This window comes from Pongo abelii, chromosome 5, assembly GCF_028885655.2.
Source record: "Pongo abelii isolate AG06213 chromosome 5, NHGRI_mPonAbe1-v2.0_pri, whole genome shotgun sequence".
Classification (NCBI taxonomy): domain Eukaryota; kingdom Metazoa; phylum Chordata; class Mammalia; order Primates; family Hominidae; genus Pongo; species Pongo abelii.
In genome coordinates this window covers 21,615,826-21,632,860 of record NC_071990.2, presented here as the reverse complement: position 1 = coordinate 21,632,860, position 17,035 = coordinate 21,615,826, and the positions used below count along the sequence as shown (strand labels likewise).

At 44.2% G+C, this 17,035-nt stretch overlaps 1 pseudogene; it reads right to left on the bottom strand.

Annotated features, from left to right (window-relative positions):
• Positions 1-12,269: 12,269 nt before the first annotated feature.
• On the bottom strand, positions 12,270-14,758 carry LOC129059898 (bolA-like protein 2; annotated as a pseudogene).
• Between the last annotated feature and the right edge of the window lie 2,277 nt (positions 14,759-17,035).

Below are 17,035 nucleotides of genomic sequence, written 5' to 3'. Positions count from 1 at the left end.
TGTGTGTGTAGGGAATGTGGATAGAGAAAAACTAGATTTGCCTTTTAACCTCACCCTGTTACCTTCCAAACATACAAAATACTTCAATACCTTTCTGGTAATCACGAGGCTCGGCTCACTCTCCACTCTTCCCCACACCTCCCATCCCTGGCCCAGTGAATTCCCTGCTCCCCACCTGCCAAAAAAGAAAAGGGTAGGGGGCTAACAAGATCTCCAACCTCTGAAAAAGGAAAGCAGAAATCGCCAGGGCTGGAAGCTCCCTCTCTACGGCACAGCAGACAGCAGAGTGACAGCAAAACCCTCTTCTGCTTCCTGCCTTTCAAAGGAAGCACATTGAGGCACTCACCTAACCAGCTGTCCTGCATCTTGTTCCAGGAAGATAATAAGGATTCCCAAACACAGCACATGCCTCACCCAAAGCCAGTGTGGGCCAGCAAAATGGAGATGCATTGGAGAGACTCAGTGTGGATGTCCCGTTGGAGAAATAGGATCAAAATCATTGTATACCAACTAAAACCACTATCAAATAAAATTCAGATGGGATCAATGATGGGTCCCATGAGCATCAGATAGGGATGCTGAAGCTTAGCAGCCACATAAGAGAAAAAGTCCACTTTGTGGAGGGCGAAGCTCTGAGGCAGCAGCAATGTGACCACCTCTGGGAAGATAGGGTGACTTTAGGAAGGTTTGGTGCTGATGGGACACATGTAAGCTTTATGCTGAGGGATGGGGTCTTCAGTCTTCAAAGACCCTTCACAAATGTGAAATGTCCACAGCAGAGAACTAAGACGGGGGTCATCTTGTCTTGTAAAGACATAATGTCTTGTAAGGAAGCATTGATAAAACTGGTTGAGAATGTTACCGTGGTAAGGGAGAGGCTTAGGGTCATAAGAGCACACCCTCTATCACTGCTAGGAGCAGTGTAGTGGTTAAGCGCTCCGTTCTTGGTTCCTACTTACAGAGTTTGAATTTTGCCTGTTGACTAAGAACTAAGATTCTTGTCCATTCTGAGAGAAATACATGTGGTAGATAATCCATGCAAATGCATGGGACCTGCCCATAGGAACTGTTGAGTGTTAGCTTCTGTTATTAAACTCCTCTCATCTTGATTTAAATAATTTGGCAAGTTTCCACAAGTGCCTGAGGCTGCAAAGAAGTGTTTTAGGGAGCTCCAGATAACATTTTCAGAAAAAGTCACCTATCCTTTGTGGATTACATACTAAATAGGTGGTTCTCAAACCTCAATTTGAGAAATATTGTTAAAGCCTTCCATTTGGGGATAATCCTATTAAATTTAGAAAATTTGGCAGAATGAGGATTTGTAAAGGAATGCAATGTTCTGTGGAACATTAAGTTGTCTCTAAAAACACTGAATAAATATAATAACAATATCTCCTTGCATTTGTGAGCTGCCTATAGACACCAAGTGCTTACACATGTGCTGGTTTAGTTACTGTCTGCTGAATTATCAGGAAATTCTACCTGCCGGAGATTGCTACCAGCCTACTGGAGCTGGTTTCTGGCCCTTGCTCTCTGTTCCTTATAGAGTTGGCTTGGAGAGTAACTTTGTTATTGTCCATTTTTGGTAACTACTCCATAGTCAGTTGCCATTTCCTAGTAACCCCTTTTGCCTCTGATGAGACAGGGCATAACTCACCAAACATAACTACTTCTGAAATAGAGACTTTTAAACATACTTGTCATGAATTTCTCAAGTGCGGTTTGCAAACCACCTGCATCAGAACCATTTTTGTTTGTTTGCTTAAAAATGTAGACATACAGAGGTTCAGACATCCTGATTCCACCTCAGGGTAGTTAATCCAAATTGCAGGGCAGGAGTACCTGAAATCTACATTTTTAACAAGCACCCCAGATGATCCTTATGCATACTAACAATTAAGGACAATTGTTCTCATGTTTCAGGAGCACAATTAAAAATAGCTAAATCCTGCCAAGCCGGCTGCTGGACAAAGGCAAATACTAAAATAGAGAAATACAAAAAGGACTCAGAGGTATAGACCATCCCGGAGCCGGCAAATCACACACCAAACCCACCATCAGAAACCCTGAGTTGGGGCAGGTACAAAATTTAAAGGGGGCTAAAAAACTCATTAATAGGGACAAATAATGCTTAGTGATATAAATATATATATATAAAATATTAAATTGTATTATATATTCTGTTATAATTATAGTACATATATTATATATATATACATTTTTGAGACAGAGTCTCTATCACCTGGGCTGGTGTGCAGTGGTGCAATCTCGGCTCACTGCAACCTCTGCCTCCTGGTTCAAGCAATTGTCCTGCCTCAGACTCCCGAGTAGCTGAGATTACAGGCATGCCACCATGCCTGGCTAATTTTTGTATTTTTAGTAGAGACAGGGTTTCACCATGTTGGCCAGGCTGGTCTTGAACTCCTGACCTCAGGCGATCCACCCACCTAGGCTTCCCAAAGTGCTGGGATTACAGGCATGAGCCACCGCACCTGGCCAGTGCAATATTTTTAAAAGTCAAAATCAATGCAAAAATATTCATAATGAACAAAGGTATGAAAACTTTAAATGAAGACAAGATCAGTATTACCCATGTTTTCCTTTTGCTTCAGGCTCCACTATGGCACTCTCTGGCACTGCAGGACGGCTCTTGGCTGTCCAGTCTGTGTGCTAACGGGATAGTCCTTGTCCTATCTCACTGTATCTAAAGGAGGAGGCTGGAACAGAGGAATGTCAACCATCTTATCCTCGTGTTGCAGTTTGGAGAGTTTAAAGTCAAATGCCCAATTTTATTAACTTCGACACATTGTTCTTTCCTTTGAAAATAAAAGTTAGATTGAGTTCTGTAGTTCTTAACCAAACAGAATTGTACTCCAGTGACAGGATTAACTTGCCAAAGACATATAGGCTCATAAGAAGCTGCCTACCCTGCTGATGCTCAGTTTAAGGGACTCTCAGCAGCGATTGTGAAGGCCAAATAGGCTCCTCTGTAGGGTGTCACTCTGCCTCAGATGCTGCTTTCTGATAGACATTTCTGGGTGTGTAAAATTTTAAATCCTTTATAAACATCAATGATTCGCATAATTGGTGTAATTATAGGTATCTAAAAAGCAGAAAATGCCTGTGTAACAGCTGCCAATAGTTGGTTTCAGGAAACATGCAGTCACTTGTGGAGAGCCAGGCTTGGAGTATAATGCTCAGATAATATTACTTCCAGATGGACCAACTTGAATCAGAGATGGCAAGGAGATAGAGGAAAAGTGCTCCCTCCCCAGGAACCAAGCCACGCAGGAGTGCAGGCGTGGAAAATGCTCTCTGAGGGTCTCCCCTGACTGCACAGCGTGTGCGCACAGGTCCCACATCTACAATGGGCTCCAGCTACTTATGTGAGGAAGGACTAGAAAGGAATAGTTTCAACCATCCTTTGTCAGCGCTATTTTTAAACACTCCACAGTTGTTAAGGCCTCTATTCAAGGTAAGAGAAACTGGCATACAATTGGCAGTCCCTAGTTTACATATGTCTGTCTTCTTCCAAATGGGCATGGAGGAAATGAAAATATTTTTAATTTCTCTACTCCTTAAATATATGGGGCTGTTTTGTTCATAAAATGCTTGTGGTTTATTGAGAAGTTCTTAAAGCCAATTCTGTTAGTGGTAGGTACTTGAACCTGCAAACATTGCCCTGAGTACTCTCCTACTCTTTTAAAGAACAGGTGGGTTTGGGTGGAGAAGGATAATTAATCGGGAGAAATGGAAACAATTTTGAGGAATTGACCCTCGGGCAGATTCCCAAGGCCTGCTACCACTTAGCCTGCCAAAATGGCAGCCAATTACCAACCTACAGCTAAAGAGATCTCCGCCCACACTTTCTGAATGAATGTTCTCACTTCATTTTGTCAAACTACCCATCCTTCTACAAATGAACAATCTGAACTTAACTACAATCTTCTTTTTTTAAAATGTGCATTTATGTAGTAGTAAATCTCCCAGTGTATTTAGCACTGCCTCTTTCAAAGACAGGCTTCTGGACCTACTTCTGCCTAGGGGTGGGGGAACAAACTGCAGTGTGTTTTGAGACTACAGATAGCCCCACAACTACCCAGGAACTTCAAATAAATTATTAAATGGTCCTCAACTGAGGACTATTTAATCAAAGTTTCAGTCAGGCCGGGCGCAATGGCTCATGCCTGTAATCCCAGCACTTTAGGAGGATGAGGTGGGCAGATCACCTGAGGTCGGAAGTTCGAGACCAGCCTGACCAACATGGAGAAAACTTGTCTCTACTAAAAACACAAAATAAGCCAGGTGTGGTGGCACATGCCTGTAATCCCAGCTACTTGGGGGCTGAGGGAGAAGAATCACTTGAAGCTGGGAGGTGGAGGTTGCGGTGAGCCGAGATGGCGCCATTGCACTCCAGCCTGGGCAACAAGAGCAAAACTGTCTCAAAAAAAAAAAAAGTTTGTCATATTGATGTTATAACACCTACCTAACAGCAGTCTTAAAGGAAAACACAGTGGGTTTTATTGTGTTTTATTATGATTATTATTATTTATTTATTATTGAGGGGACAGGGATTTTTATAACGATTTTGATAATAGTTAATTTTGGAGCATGAACCAGCATCCAAGGCAGAACAGGCCTGAACATTATGTTATGATGTTTGGTATGTTATGTTATGTTATGTTAATATGTTTGGGGAATTTGGTAGGATCAATCCAGGGAGCTAGGTCAAATGGCCCCTAAATTTTCCTCGTCATCTAAAAAGTTCAAAATTCTGTGATCAGTGACTATACTATGATCATATCCCAAAGCAGTGGGTTTTTTTTCTCCATTTTTAAAGCAGAATCATTTATGTAAAACAGATGAAAGAGGAACTGCTCTGGGTGGTTATGTGTGGATTTTCTCTGAGCATATCTGTCTAAAGGAGAAAAAAAGGGGGTAGTGTATCTTGGTCTCTATGATGACTAGATAAGATTGAACTCCCACAAAGCCGACCTAAACCTAGCCCAAAGTACCTTTTGCCAGTTTGTCACATGGATGTTCTGTTGTAGTGAGAGGTGACAGCGTGCTGGCAGCCCTCACAGCCCTTGCTCGCTCTCGGCGCCTCCTCGGCCTTGGCGCCCACTCTGGCTGCACTTGAGGAGCCCATCAGCCCGCCACTGCATTGTGGGAGCCCCTTTCTGGGCTGGCCAAGGCCGGAGCCTGCTCCCTCAGCTTGTCGGGAGGTGTGGAGGGAGAGGCGCGGGCAGGAACCGGGGCTGCACGCGATGCTTGCAGGCCAGCGCGAGTTCTGGGTGGGCGTGGGCTCGGCCGGCCCTGCACTCGGAGCGGCGGGCAGGCTGCAACAGCCCTGGGCAGTGAGGGGCTTAGTACCTGGGCCAGCAGCTGCTGTGCTCAATTTCTCCGCGGGCCTTAGCTGCCTTCCCGCAGGGCAGGGCTGGGGACCTGCAGCCCGCCATGCCTGAGCCTCCCTACCCCCCTCCCCTTGGGATCCTGTGCGGCCCGAGCCTCCCCGACGAGCGCCGCCCCCTGCTCCACTGCGCCCAGTCGCATCAACCGCCCAAGGACTGAGGAGTGTGGGTGCACGGCGCGGGACTAGCAGGCAGCTCCACCTGCGGCCCCAGTGCGGGATCCTCTGGGTGAAGCCAGCTGCTCTCCTGAGTCTGGTGGGGACTTGGAGAACCTTTATGTCTAGCTAAGGGATTATAAATACAGCAATCAGCACTCTGTATCTAGCTCAAGATTTGTAAACACCAATCAGCACCCTGTGTCTAGCTCAGGGTTTGTGAATGCACCAATGGACAGTCTGTATCTAGCTTCTCTGCTGGGGACTTGGAGAACCTTTGTGTGGACACTCTGTATCTAGCTAATCTGGTAGGGACGTGGAGAACCTTTGTGTCTAGCTCAGGGGTTGTAAACGCACCAATCAGCATCCTGTCAAAACAGACCACTCGGCTCTCTGTAAAATGGACCAATCAGCAGGATGTGGGTGGGGCCAGATAAGAGAATAAAAGCAGGCTGCCCGAGCCAGCAGTGGCAACTTGCTCGGGTTACCTTCCACAGTGTGACAGCTCTGTTCTTTTGGTCTTTGCAATGAATCTTGCTGCTGCTCACTCTTTGGGTCCACGCTGTCTGTATGAGCTGTAACACTCACCGTAAAAGTTTGCAACTTCACTTTTCATGCACAGTGAGACCACGAACCCACCGGGAGGAACCAGCCTATCCAGACACGCGGCCTTAAGAGCTGTAACACTCACCGTGAAAATCTGCAGCTTTACTCTTGAGCCAGCGAGACCACGAACCCCACCAGAAAGAAGAAATTCCGAATACATCTGAACATCGGAACAAACTCCGGACACGCCGCGTTTAAGAACGGTAACAGTCACCATGAGGGTCTGCAGCTTCATTCTTCAAGACAGTGAGACCAAGAACCCACCAATTCTGGACACAGTAGGACTTTCTTAGTTGAGCTACGTACAGGGTCCTTGTCACACGACCAAGAAAGATTAGGCTTGCTGACACTTTGAAGGGTGAGAAAAATGGAATTTATTACGTGAAAAAAGAACTCAGGAAAGCAAGAGAGGTTTCTATTAACAGGCCCCCAACTCATAGATTGAATTCCACGTACCAGGGAACAGGAGAGGCCAGCTTCCTCCCCCATTGAAAAGGGCGAAAACTTCCCGCGACTCCATCCCGTTCTCACACGGGGCAGGGCAGTCAGGAGTTCTCCAGGGACCTCCTTATACTTGGCTGTCTCAGTTCCAACAGTAGAATATAGTGTTATATGATCAGCATCATGGTATGAGACAAAACAAAATGAAAGAATACCGGATAACGTGATAAGTTAATAACTTGCTAGTCACTTTCAATTAACTATTTTTCTGAGACAGTCTTGCTCTGTCACCAGTCTGGAGTGCAGTGGCGCAATCTCTGCTCACTGCAACCTGTGCCGTCTGGGTTTAAGCAATTCTGCCTCAGCCTCTGGAGTAGCTGGGTCTGCAGGCGTGTGCCACCATGCCCAGCTAATTTTTGTATTTTTAGTAGAGACGGGGTTTCACCATGTTGGCCAGGATGGTCTCAATGTCTTGATCTTGTGATCTGCCTGCCTCCGCCTCCCAAAGTGGTGAGATTACGGGCGTGAGCCACTGTGCCCAGCTTTCAATTATTATTTTATTTTAGAGACGGAGTTTTGCTTTTGTTGCCCAGACTGGAGTGCAATGGCTCGAACTCGGCTCATCGTAACCTCTGCTTCCCAGGTTCAAGCAATTCTCTTGCCTCAGTCTCCTGAGTAGCTGGGATTACAGGCATGCGCCACCATGCTCCGCTAATTTTGTATTTTTAGTAGAGACGGGGTTTCTCTATGTTGGTCAGGCTGGTCTCGAACTCCCCACCTCAGGTGATTTGCCCACCTCGGCCTCCCAAACTGCTGGGATTACAAAGCATGAGCCACCGTGCCCAGCCTCCTTCAATTATTTTTTTTTAATGTTAATCCAGTTTTAAAATTTACCTTCAAACCTGACTTAAATCTCATCTTGCCTGGCTCAATGGCTCATACCTGTAATCCCAACATTTTGAGAGGCCCAGGTGGGAGGACTGCTTGAGCTCAGGAGTTCGAGACCAGCCTGGGCAACATGGCAAGACGCCTTCTCTACAAAAAAGACAAAAAGTAGATGTGTTGGCACATGCCTGTAGTCCCGGCTACTTGGGAGGCTGAGGTGGGAGGATCGACTGAGCTCGAGAAGTGGAGGCTGTACTGACCTGTGATTGTGCCACTGCACTCCAACCTGGGGGATCAGAGAGTGGCCCTGTCTCGAAATGGGTAATTAAATCAATCTCTTCTACTTCTGAGTCAACTTGAGTTGCTTGGAGTAGAAGGATACTTTCTCCCCTCTTACTTCAAAGCCTAGCTTCTCTAGTGTGTTGGGGAAAGGATGCAGGACAGGGAAAAAGACAAGTATCCCTCTACTTAACCAGTCACCGTTAGAGGCCTGTGGTTGTCGCTCTGAGCTGATTCTCCAGCTAACACCTACTGGCCATTGATGGCCTTTTTAAAAGTGGGCATCTAAATGCTGGTTTTCCCAAGGGCACATAGGTGGGTCCTTCTTTCCTCCAAGTCCATTCTGCCTTGGAAAACTCCAGACAGAATTCTTCTATACCACTGTAATTCCCGCTCCCCACAGTACTCCCCACAACCTTCTTGCTTCACCGATTCGTGCTTCCATGTACGTGACCCATGGAGATGCATATCCTTGCTGTGTCGAATGGTAGAAAGCAGATAGTCAACAATCCCCTCCAGCCCTGCACATTCCCGACCCCCCCTCTCTCTCGTAGAACAACTCAGCTGGTTAAGCAGATGACGGACTACAAATAAAAGGCTAGTCTTCCCTTCCTGTAGACACCCCACTCTCTATGAATTATTCTCCTGGAGAATCCTTTGGAAGTTTCCTGTCACTTGGTTTTGGAATGGGGCGAGGAAGCACTGGGCTCCCCTCAAGGATGTTTCAGGACTCCTTGGCTCTCTTCCTTCCCTTTTTCCAATCCTGTGCTTATTTGGACTGGAGGAGCCACGTTGAGGAGGGGAATACTGACTATGGTAGGATCCTTTCTGCTATGGATTACTGCGGTAAGGGCTTCACCTGGCTTCCCTTTAGAATGTGGTGTATTTAATCTCTACTGTTTATATCTATAGGCCTGAGTGCCAAAATTTGAGCTATAGGGAAAAGGTTAGAATCTTAAATAGATAAAAGCCAAGCCAGTCTGTTTGAATTGAGGATATTGTGGATGTAGAGGAGGAAGGGTGGATGTTCATGAAGCCTGCAGTTTACCCTCCCTTAGCATATGAAGATCAAAGAAAAAATATAAGAGGACATATGAGGGTCCTCAGACCCTAGGAACAAAAGCAAAACAAAAGGGATGGGAGAGTGAAAAATATAATAAATTAATAAGTGATTTGTCCAAAAATAGGCACACAATCCCAAAGCAGCCGGTTCATTGCTTGACAAGTAATTGATGAAATAACTGCCATGCAGAGCTGTCTTTTTTTATTTTCAGATGGAGTCTTGCTCTGTCACCTAGGCCGGAGTGCAGTGGTACCGTCTCGACTCACTGCAACTCCACCTGCCGGGTTCAAGCGATTCTCCTGCCTCAGCCTCCAGAGTAGCTGGGATTACAGGTGCATGCCACCATGCCCAGCTAATTTTTTTTTTTTTTTTTTTTTGAGATGAAGTCTTGCTCTGTCACCAGGCTAGAGTGCAGTGGCACCATCTTGGCTCACTGCAACCTCCGCCTCCCGGGTTCAAGTGATTCTCCTGCCTCAGTCTCCCAAGTAGCTGGGACTATGGGCTTGTGCCACCACGTCCAGCTAATTTTTGTATTTTTAGTAGAGATGGGGTTTTACCATGTTGGCCAGGATGGTCTCGATCTCTTGATCTCGTGATCTGCCCACCTTGACCTCCCAAAGTGCTGAGATTATAGGCATGAGCCACAGTGCCCGGCCAATTTTTTTTTTTTTTTTTTTTTTTAGACGGCGTCTTGCTCTGTCGCCCAGCCTGGAGTGCAGTGGCGTGATCTCAGCTCACTGCAAGCTCTGCCTCCTGGGTTCACGCCATTGTCCTGCCTCAGCCTCCTGAGTAGCTGGGACTAAAGGCAGCCGCCACCACGCCCGGCTAATTTTTTTGTATTTTTAGTAGAGACGGGGTTTCACCATGTTAGCCAGGATGGTCTCAATCTCCTTAGCTCGTGATCCGCCCGCCTCGGCCTCCCAACAATTTTTGTATTTTTAATAGAGACGGGGTTTCACCATGTTGACCAGGCTGATCTTGATTGAACTCCTGACCTCAAGTGATCCACCCACCAAGGCCTCGCAAAGTGCTGGGATTACAGGCCTGAGCCACTGTGCCCGGCTCAGAGCTGCCTTAAAAGGGAATATGAAGGACAAAATATGGAGAACAGAAGCAAGATTTGGTATTGGGAGAAAATCAACACACACAGGAAAACTAAGAGAATACCTGAGCAATATTAATTATCTGCACAATCTTGATGCTAAATTGGCAACCACTTAATCTCTCTAGAGCTGCCATGGATCTTGAACGCTATTTCTCCCAGAACTACCATGACATTTTCAGTTCCCTTGTAGCCTTGTGTTTCTTTGTAATAAAGCCCCGTGTCTCTTTGTAATAAAGCCCCATGATTTCAGGTTACTTGAGTGATTCTGTTCCTTGCATCACAGAGCCTAGCAAAAAAAAAAGTAAGGCTAGTAATCCAGAAATGGGAATCAGCCTGATGAGTTCTAATGCAAGAAGAAAAAGACCGAAGAGAGTTGATCTCTGTTCTGATGTTTATTTCAGTAGTGCTAAAATCCCCATACTTTGTCACCATGTCAGTGTCAAGGCTATTTCTGTAATTGTTTGCTTTTCTATTCATATGTTATCAGACACTTGGGATAGAAAAATCATCTTAGTATGATTTGCAGATGTATCTACTTACATACTAAAATAATCTATTCACCTTCTCCGGGGGTTAAAATGATTGTTTCAAAGTTTGGTTTACTTTTTAACCTGTGTTCATTTAGACATATCACTAGTTTTTCTCTCCTCAAACCACTTTACGCCTAACCAGCTCCAGGGTACAAAAACTGTCAAAAGCCTATGTCTATAAGACTAAGACCCAGCACTTTCCACTTCTAGTAACTACTCAAGGAAAACTCTCATGTGTTTGAAAAGACATGTATAAAATACATTGTTATAACAATAACAACTGGAAATCTTCTTAATCAGTGTTCCCTTAATTTACTTGACATTCTTTGGGAGATATCAGAATTGCAAAGTACTATTCACCTTCATCTTTTGCCCCTTATTTTTTCTTTCCTCCAGCTTTTGGATTCATTGGGTGCTCATCCAAAAAATTAAAACTGTTAGTAAATCCCTCAATGTACTTAGCACCACCTCTTTCAAAGACAGGCTTTTGGACCTACCTCGGCCTAGAGAAGGAACAAAGTGCAGTGTATTTTGAGACTACCAACAGCCCCACAACTTCCCAGGAACTTCAGATAAATTATTCAAAGTCTGAAGGGGACTGGCAAACAGTAGAGATAAAAGGCCCACATAGAAAGTGTGGGAATGCGAAGGGAGAAAGCAGGGGCAGAGACTGAAGGTCAGGGGTTCCAGAAGAGACTATTTTCACAGGCTTTAGGTGTTGATCTGAGGAAGTTAGGGCAGGGGCTGGTAGGAAAGAAAGTAACAATTAACCACATATACAACAGGAGCTAACTGATCATTCAACAGGATCCTTCTGCTTAGCTCTTATAAAAGCAGTTGCATGCATCACATGCATTAGCCAACCATCGCCCTACACTGCTGGGCATTCACTGCCTGGAGAGAGCCTACCTACTAAGGATAATAGTGTTTTCACTTGCCTTTCAACTGCATGTTATGTCAGGAAATAGCACATTCATTATGTGTTTAAAAACTAATCCAAAGAATTATGTATTTGGAAAAATATCTAAAGAAGCAAGTGGGCTAAGTAAATGATATTTCATTTGTTTCTTAATGTCCTGCCCTTTAAAAAAAACACTCAAATGGAATACCCTTAGAATGTCTTACGTATGATGCAAAGCAGCTGTGTATATTGGTCCACAAATGACTTAGAACTTTGTCCTTAAACAAAAAATCTGCAGGGTAAAGGAAGGCCCTACAAGAAACTTCCTGCCATGACTTGACTTAGGCCTGGCTTGTTTGGCGGTACTCCATAAACCAATTGCCCTGAATTGAAACTGTCAAAATAAAATAAAATGGGCTAAATTTATTATCACCTGTATCCACAAACATACACACATAGAGGTCCATTGTTAACTAAGGCCCAAACCAAAATGCAGCAGCCTAGTCAGACAGCCCCCTGGGAAATACCGTTTAGTGATGTGAGAGTTTTTTTTTTTTTCTTCTTTTTAACATAGAGAAGGAAAACAACACATGCAGGAAACCATAAAACCCTTCAAGTTAACTGTAGCCAACGGTCAATCTCATTAGGATATAATGGGTAGACGATAGCCCTCTCTATAAAGGCTGAGTGCGCTCTGAATAATTTCCAATTTTCTCACTTGCTGGAAGCTCTGCCTTTTAAACAACAAAGCAGAAGTTCCAGGCACTATATTTATATTATTTCTGTTCTCTGCCTTGGATACTTCTTCCAAAAATCAGTCCCTGGGTTCATCTTTTAGCACACATTTGTTTAACTGGAATACACACACACACACACACACACATTAACTTGGCTAATTACTTAAACTTACACTTTTTTTTTTTTTTGAGATGGATTTTCGCTCTTGTTGCCCAGGCTGGAGTGCAGTAGCACAGTCTTGGCTCACTGCAACTTCTGTGTCCCAGGTTCAAGCGATTCTCCTGCCTCAGCCTCCTGGGTAGCTAGGATTAAAGGCATGCGCCACTACACTCAGCTAATTTTTTTGTATTTTTAATGGAGACGGGATTTCGTCATGTTGGTCAGGCTGGTCTCAAACTCCTGACCTCAGGTGATCCCCCCGCCTCGCCTCCCTAGGGGCTGGGATTACAGGCACGAGCGACGGGCACCCGGCCCAAACTTAAACTTTCAACTAGGATGGTGGAAGGGCATCCTTGAGAAAATGGATAGGGAGTCGGAGGGCTGAGGGAAGTGCAAGGACTGCCAGTTTTTGCCAAGGGACCAAGCCTTGGGTAGAAATGGAGAAGACATCTATTTAGAGAAATAAGTTCTAGGCTGATTCTAGGGCTCAGGAGATAGAGTTCCAATACCCTTTCTGGCACTTCTGACCTTGTGACCTCAGATCAGCCATTGGGCCATTCTGAATTCAATTTCTCCATGTTAAAACAATGAGGGCGTCATAATCCCTTGCCTGCATACTTATTGGGAGAATATGCTAAAATACAGTGAGGGTACTGATTTCCAAACTTCAGTGAGCACTGGAAATCTATGGGGGGCTCATTAAGGCCCCATCCCCAGTCTGACTGTGGCTGGCGATCTGTATAATCGCTACACTTAACAACAATCTCCAGGTAATTCTGATGCTGGGGATTCGTGTAGCAGACTGAGAAACATTGATTCAGGAGATTTATTTTTAGAATTTTTTTTCCCAGATTTATAATTTAATGGCTGTGCAGGTCCCAGTCCCTCATTTCTGCCGCTCACGGACCCACTGCTCTGGGATCAGGGTTTTCTGTTCAAAGGCATGGATGCGCAGGAGCCCTTCTGCTAGGGACGCGTTCACCAGCCGGTGTCTCTGAAGCAGCGGCTTCCCCTCGAACTTGGCCGACACCGCCAAAAGCTACAGGCGCAATGGTTGAGGGTCGTGTTGTCCTCCACCGCCACATGCTCCGCCGCCAGGTCCCGCTGCAGCTTCTCCCTGAGGTATTCGGCGCTGAGTTCCATGGCGGTAGTCCAGCTGGGGCGACAGCCCAGCGGGGACAGAACCCCAGCTCGGACCCCGGCCACGCTGCTTTGCTCCCCGTTTTTAGAATTTAAAGCATCTTCTGTGTTGCTGGCACTGTGTTAGGCTTTACATGCATTAGCTTTTTAGAACCACCCATGAGGTCAGGTTCTAGCATTCGACGAGCCCATGGGGTAGGCCAGGCATTACGACATGTCACACACGTGCCGCTGCACTCTATTCTCAACACAGCTGTCTACATTAGATAGCTCTCTTTCTATATGACGATTTAAAACACGGAAACTTAAAAAGGCTGAGGAATCTGTCCAAGGTCCTCCGGCTTGTTGATCTCAGAGGCAGCATTCTAATCCAGGTTTTCATGCAATCCAGCGCTGGTACTTACCACAGGCAGCATAAAATGCAAATGCATGTTGGAAGCTCTTAGGGTCCCATGGAAACCATGTAAATGTTAAGTTAACAAATAAGAATTTAGCATTTATTATGTGAAAAGAAGCAGGGAAAGCAAACGGGGGGAATACAAGAAGTATTCAATGCCTAGTTTCTGTCCTTCAAGAATTCCAGTCTATCGGGAAAGAGCAGTTTGGTTATACTGCAATATGGAAGAACTGGAAAGTTGGGCTAAGACCCTTTTGTGCAGGGCCTTGAAGAGCAGCATGTGAATTCTGCACTTTATCCTGGGCACAGGGGAATGGTGGTAGACACTTGGCAGAGCCGGAAACACCATGCGGATGTCTGGAGATGCTTTTTTCCCACCCCTCCACTTTAGCTTTCAAATGATAGTTGAAATTGAGAAATGCGTATGGAAATATCATTTTTCAGGAAGAATCAGAGGGGTAGGAGTAAACCCTAGTGAATATGGGTTAGAGAGGTATTTTGTAGGCCTTAATAGGAGGGGTGCCAGGAGGAGGAACAAAACAAAAACCACCAGAAAGAGAAATAAGGCATACCAACCTTACACTCTGAGAAATCCAAATGGGTAGATGGGTTTGTATTCTTTTTTGTTTTTGAGACAGAATCTCGCTCTGTCACCCAGGCTGGAGTGCACTGATGCGATCTTGGTTCACTGCAACCTCCGCCTCCCGGCTTCAAGAGATTCTCCTAACCTAAGCCTCCCAAGTAGCTGGGATTACAGGCATGCACCACTACGCTCAGCTAGATTTTTGTAGTTTTAGTAGAGAGGAGGTTTCGCCATATTAGCCAGGCTGGTTTCACACTCCTGACCTCAAGTGATCCGCCCGCCTTGGCCTCCCAAAGTGCTGGGATTACAGGCGTGAGCCACCGCGCCCGGCCAGATGGGTCTGTATTCTTAAAAATTCTTTTTTTTTTTTTTTTTAAACATTTCTATCTTTTCAAATACTTCCTTGAGATCCCTGAATTTGTTTTAAATTCATGATTAAGCATTCTGACCCATAGTATTCCCCAGACCATGTCTTCTAATTTGCGTGTACCCTACAAACACAGGAAACCCTTGGTAAATGTTGATGTCCATTTAACCCTTTGCTTTCTTGCTTTCCTCAGAATCCCGTAGCTCACCTAGTACCCCCAAAAGCAGGGTAAACACAAACCCCAAAAGCCTTCCCAGGAGCTGGGCCCACCCTCTCAGCTTACATGCTTTTTATTTTTTTTCTTGGCACTTAAAGGGATTCAACTAGGAATTGACAAAACTTGCTTAAGCAAGTATTACTGATTCACATTTCTGATGGAGCACAGGGCCAGAAGCAATTGCTTGATATTCTTAAAAGAAAATCTGAAACTTAATCTTTTCTATTGATCCAAATTATCTGAAAGAAAAAAATCACACTAAACTGTTTGGTTTCGCAGGTTTATTATGACTTGTACCACCTAACACGTATCCCTTATGAATGAAAACAGACTCAGAGGAAAAGACATTGTACAAAAATGCTTCTTACGTTTACTCTACCACCTGCCAGGAAGGACACACACATTTCAGCTTTTATTTTTAAACCAATGTTATCAAAATTCTTAAAGGAAATATTTAAAGCATCTGCTTTTACATGGAGAGTCAAGGGAAAAGAAACAGTTCTAACAGGAGAACCCTCCGAAATAAAAATGTACTTTAAAAGAGACGCATCATTTAAAAAATGCATCGCTTAGAGGCTTCATTTATGTCATGGTATTGATACCTTGGATCTGAAAAAAGCTAAACAATTGTATTATCACTGCAATGAACAAAAATTAAAAGCACTTTTCTAAAGAAGAGTTCTTCCTTTTACAAAGATCTTTGAAGAAACTTAGATGCCATGTTGTTCTAAGGTCATTTTAAAAAATGGAATTCCAATTGCAGAACACAAATGCAATTAAAATTAAATATATGAGCACCACACATGAAAAAAATGTTTAAAACTAGTAGCTATCTTTAAGAGATAAATTATATTGAAACACAAGTTATACTGGTTTTTGGGGGTGGATTATTGCTTTTTGTTGGACAACCACAAAACCCCCTCCTTTTAGACTAGTCTTCAAAAGGTCTCTTTTTCCAGGTGTACCTTCCAGGATAATACTCCCTTATCTACAAGCAATCCAAATGAGTAAGGGATTATTTCCAAACACTTCTGCTTATTAACCCCTCCTCTCCAGTGCTGAAAAACTCAAGACATGTAAAAGACACATTTTTAATTAACATTTGGAAGATGCCTTTTGTTAGTTAATAGCAATTGTTAACTCTCAAAATAAACAGGAAATAGTGCCACTTAGCAAGTTGTATGTTCCAAACCCAAGAGTAATGGGCCTTAAGAAATCCAAGTACTTTTTCATTTTGCAGTCTCAACAATCCTTCCCGATTCTTAGAAAAAGCACAAATCTCCAGCAGCCAAAGTTAAGTGCTATTTTGAGAGAGGGGGGGCTTTCCTCTGAGCCCACATGCAGCCAGCTTCTCCAGGTCATCCTTATTGCTGCAGTTCTCTTACATTTACACCATGTTGGGCATGGCAAAAAATGAAGATTGTAGCACCACATCAATCTTTCTGCTTGAGAAAAAAAACACATAAATGCATACATCTTTCGCATTTCATAATCGGTAAAAGCCTTCTCCTGTATAATCTACTGATAATTTAACAGCTTATTTGTCCTTAACCCACGAAAACCAATTATAGCCACTGCTAGAGGTAAGCATGGGCAAATCAAGGAGAAAGCAGCTCCAGGAGCACCAAGTTCAAAAAAAGATCATCTAGCCAGTTTCATCTGTGAAGAATTCTGTCCACGTCGCCCCTCCCCCTTTCAGATTCCAAGACAAAGGGCGTTTTTAAATATGGTAAACTCAGAAAATTCCTAGAAAGCATGTGTTGAGTTGACACATATTCAGCTGATGCCATCATTTCAGGGTCAGGGGAAATCTGGCCAAGAGACATTTAATATTCCTCAATAAGGTAGCATTTGACAAGACTCCTCTGAGGACTTATTTTTTTAAAGCTAAGGCAGATTGTGTAGTGTCTAGATACTGTAGGGCCTTTCCAATCTTAGGCACTGGGCATAATAACGACAAAAGTCAAGATTTAGGGTTCAGTTCCAGCTGATTTTATTTCCTTCTCAAAAAAAGTTATTTACAGAAGGTATATATCAACAATCTGACAGGCAGTGAAC